The sequence below is a fragment of the Lissotriton vulgaris genome, chromosome 12 (genome assembly GCF_964263255.1).
Source record: "Lissotriton vulgaris chromosome 12, aLisVul1.2, whole genome shotgun sequence".
In the NCBI taxonomy this organism is placed as follows: domain Eukaryota; kingdom Metazoa; phylum Chordata; class Amphibia; order Caudata; family Salamandridae; genus Lissotriton; species Lissotriton vulgaris.
The window spans coordinates 109,330,475-109,335,480 of NC_141700.1; positions in this window are offsets into that span (position 1 = coordinate 109,330,475).

Sequence of the window (5,006 nt, forward strand, 5' to 3'; positions counted from 1 at the left end):
GAAGACGACTCATGTGACATATGAGTAAACCATCTTGCCCTGATCTTATGTTAACTCCTATCAGGCCAGGCCATCGGCTCCAGAACTTAAAGCCAAAATCCCTTGGCTTCAGCCTTCCAAAGGCTTCTTCAAGTGCTCTAGCTGTCGTGCCTGTAAATTTGGCATCAACACCACTCACTATTCCACCCCTTTTTGTGCTGTTCCTAGACCCATTAATGGCAATTATAATTGCAAAACGGATCGTGCCGTTTATGTCCTGACATGCACCTGTGGCCTAAAGTACATAGGCAGTACCAAACTTCAGGTGCATGTCAGGATATTACAACATCTTCGGGCAATTTTACACAACGCTCCGGCCTATCCGGTTGCCCGCCACTTCAGGAGTGTTCACAATAATGACCTGTCTTGTTTAAAATACTTGGTGGTGGGGGCGATACTGCCATTAAAAAGAGGAGGTGATCGTGAGACTCTATTAAGACAGCTTGAAACTAGAATGATACTTGAATTTGATAGCCGTTGGCCGAATGGACTAAACAATTTAGATGATTTACATCACTTTCTGTAAAATCTGGATTTTTTGTACCTATAGCCCTCCGCACCCTATTCCAAATACTCCCTGTCAGTTAGGTTCCCTATTGAAGGTTGAGTGGGTGGTGGATTAGGATATGTTTTATGGGCAGTCCAATCATTACGTGACTTTTCTGTCTTTTTATAATCAACTTGTATCTCTCTATTTATTCCAATATTTATTGTGATGACTGTGTTATTCCTTGATGTATATATTTGCAGTATTATATTTCTATATAGTATGTAATGTGTGAGAATCTCATCCGAACGAGTTTTGTCTGCAACTGAAGTTAACCAAATTTTGGGAGTAACTCATCATCTCCTGGATCCATCCTAGAGCTGTCAGGTTTCGTGGTAAGAAACCTCATAATAGAGTCAGAAATCATACCACCTACAAGAGCTGGATAACGGGGCTGTGGAGCCTTTAGTCATGGAGGACAGTGGCTTAGTATGGTCTGAAACACACGGCTCCAGCCATCAGAGGACTGGTAGCTGACTTTACGGTCAGAGAAGGTAGATCCCTATAAAGAGCCGGGAGAGACAGAAGACTGGGTCTAGCAACGTCGATTGTTTCAACTCCTTCACTTGAAGTTATACTGGCCCCCCTGTCAGGTTCCTCAGCAGACGGACTTCTATTCGCAGCCTTGGAGCGATGGGAAAATTCATGAGTCAGGGTTTTGACTGTTCTTGTCTACCAAAGGTAGGGTCAGCCCTTTCGGGTAGCCATGATGCTACCAGCAACGTAACGTCTAAGCAGATAGTGCCCGCCAGAAGGAGCCTCGAAGAGGAAAAACCCTGAAGGGAAAAAACCACAGATGGAGATAGGAGACTTCCAAGAGGCTGTTGAGGACAGGTACGGATGGTAGAAGACCAGGGCTACTGCAAGGCTCAGAAGGCGCAGATATGGCTAGTGGAACACCATGAACCAGGAGAATAGAAAGGTTCAGAATGGAAAAGACAGGAGCAAGACTCACCAGCAGGAGGGAAGATACATGAGCAGGAGCGAGGTAAGACCAGCAGGAGCGAAATAATAATAATATACAAGTTTATAAAGCGCCTGGTTACACTAGGCTAGTGTGTCCCCGTGCTATGGTACCAGCAAACAAAGAAGCAGATTTCCAGTGCCATCCCCCCAGTCAGAACCTGACACCCATTAAACTAATCAGTGGGGAATAGGAAGGTTTTCAACTTCCTACAGAAGGCTGTCTCCAAGGCCTCCAACCGAAGCCCCCCTGGGAGTTTGTTTCATTGCTGAGCAGCCATGAAACCGAAGGAGCGCCCGCCCATTCTTGCCCTCCTGACAGTGGGTATATTGACCTGCCCCTTCCGCTAGATCTGAGTTGGTGGGAAGGGGCATACGGAGTCAGAAGGTTATGTAGACATGTGGGCCCCTTCCTGTGTAGAATCCTATGGCTCACACACAGAGCCTTAAACTGGATTCGCTCTTTGATTCGGAGCCAATGCAGAGCGACCAGGGCCTTCCTAGAGGAGGCTCTCTTGGGTAGCATCAGAACCATGTGGGCTGCTCAGTTTTGGATATGTTAAAGCCTCTGTATGCAGTTGACATTAGCACCCAGGTAAAGGACATTTCCATAGTCCAGCCTCGAAGTTACCAGAGCATGGACCATGGTTTTCCTGGCTGTGGTAGGCAGCAGGTCCAAGGTCTTCCGGAGTCCGAGCAAGACTCCAAAACATGTACCTGCCACCTGCCTTGTATGGTGCTCAAAAGAGAGCTTGGGGTCAAGCCACACCCCTAGGTTCTTGACCTGTTCACTAGGCGCAGGGATAGGACCCAGGGTCTGTGGCCACCAAGCCGATATCCAGACAGAACGTGCTTTACCAACAACCAGCACTTCCGTTTTGCTCCCGTTCAATTTGAGGCAGTTGTTGGTCATCAATACTGCTAGTTCTTGCATGCATGTGTTAAAATTAGTGGCTGCCTTATCATCAGAGTGTGCTAGGGACTCCACCAGTTGCGTGTCATCGGCGTAGAACACGACTTCGACACCAAACTTTCCAGCAATCTCTGCCACAGGGGTGACAAAGATTGAATAGAGTCGGACTGAGGGTGGACCCCTGAGGCACCCCCTGTTTCAGCCGGATGTTTTAGACAGATAAGGTCCCTGTGCTACCTGAAAACTGCGGTCCCGCAGGAAAGTTTCCATCCATTCCAAAGCTTTGCCACCCACCCCTCCCTTTAGGGGACACTGTAAGAGGTGATGAGTTACAGTGTCGAAGGCGGCACTCAGATCTAGTAAAATTAAGGCCGCAGTCTGTCCCTAGTCAACGTACCTCCAAATGGTCTCAGTGGAAAGGAGCAGGGCCGATTAGGTCGAATACGATGCTTGGAAGCCGAACTGGGTGGGGTGGAGAAGGCTATGTTTGTTGATATGAGCCGTCACCTGGATGTTCACTACCTTCTCTGCAATTTTCGCAAAGTAGGGAAGTAAGGAGATAGGACGCAGATTGTCTAGCTGGTCCATGCTGACATTTGGCTTCTTTTTCAGTGGTAAAACCACAGCCTCCTTCCATTTCTTTGGCACAATGCCTGAACTAAAGGAGAGCTCTAACAGATGCCTGATGTAGGGTCCAAGGCACTTCATACTCCCGCTCATGACCCCATGCCTAGCAGGATCTCTGGGGGAACCAGACTTAATGCTGCTTGCTATCTTTATTAAGGTCTCGTGGTCAGGGATGATGAAAGTGTCCAGACCTTCTCCTCCCTTTATGTTACTGGGAGCCGCAACCTCAGCGCGCCCCACCCTTGCAGAGACCGCGAAGGTGGAATATTTCTTCTCAACCTTCTCAGCGAAGAACTCTGCTACCCGGTTACAGGATTCCACTGAACATATGATCGGTGCAGCGATATTGGCCAAGCAGGAGATCTCTTTGTGAATGGTAAACACCTCTTTAACCGAGTTATCAGCACTCTCGATTCTCTCCTTATAATAGGAGGCTCTTGATTTCCTAATGAGGGCATGATAGCGCTTGAGACTCACTTTGTACTCATTCATACTCGGAATCGAGAAATCCCTTCTCCATCGTCGTTCCAGACGTTTACAGGCTGCTTTTGCCATTCTGAGTTCATCTCCAAACCAAGGGGCAGATTTTGCTTGCCTTCTGGATGCCTTTGCTGCCCAGGGTGCACAACTGTCAAGTGCCTCTGTGATGTGCCTATCTAAGGCCTCACAGGCCAAGTCAATCTCCTGCCCGCCCAGGGGTCCGCCCTGTAAAAGGGCCTTGTTAAAGTTCTCTTGTGAGAAGCTCGCACACCTCCTGTGTTTTTTCCTGAATTCCACTATCGTTTGTGCCTTTTAAACCGGCATCCGCACCTTAAAAGAGATCACAAAATGATCCGACCAGGGGACCGGACGCAGCAGCTCTATATCTAGCGCATCCCAGTTAGCAAAAATTGGGTCACGTAAGTGGCCCAATAGATGAGTGGGGAGGTCTGATTTAAGTGTCATCTGTAATGCTGCCAATTCTTGGCAGATCCCTTGTGCCCCAGATTTGGCAGCCTCTTCAAAATGCAAGTTCAGATCTCCTAATAACATTAGTTTCTCATACCGTATTGCTGGATGGACCAGGCACTCAATCAGACCGGGAGCAAACCGTGTGGAAGATCCAGGGGGTCTATAAACCAAAAGGCCCTTTATGATATCGTTGTTGGATATAGTTATGCTGAAGAACCCTGCTTTGCTATCCTTGATGTTAGTGGGCTTGAGGGTGCACTGTATAGAATGCCTATAGAATATTGCAATCCCCCTCCTCTCCCCGAGGATCTATCCACCTTAACGGTGCCATAAACATTGGGGAGGGCCTCCAAGATGTCAGGGGCTGCATCCTCGTATAGCCACGTTTCTGTGAGGAACAGAACATCTAACTGTCCATCTGATAGATGGTCATAGATATCCCATCTGTGCTTCCTCATAGATCGACAGTTAATCAAGGAGAGGCTTAATCTCTGGCCAATCTCCCTGGGCTCTAACTGTGGACTAAATGTATAGGAGCAGTGATTACACTTCCTACTGTTACTGTCTACCTTTAGACTGTGCCTGCACTCCTCTCCCAACATGGGGCATACCGCATATAGCTGTTGAAAGCTGTAGTGCACACCTGGGCCGGAACCGGGCACGGACGGGCGCAGACGGGCTTGCTTTTGGCGCGGCTGCGGCACGACCACTGCGTGCGTCCGCTGCACGTTCGCGGTGGCATGTGCTTTAAGTAGGGGTCTTCCCCTTCCCACTAGAGCGCTAACTGCCGCTCTGCCCTGGGAAAACGGAAGTGCTCTGCCCCTGTTCCCAGCCCTCTGTACAATTGGCACAAGATCGCCGCGACGGACCAGGGCGTGGAGAGACTAAAACTAAAGGACAGCAAACAAGCCCGCCGTGAGTAACTGTATCAACAGAAAGCCCATCAGCAAATTAGTGCCAAAATTC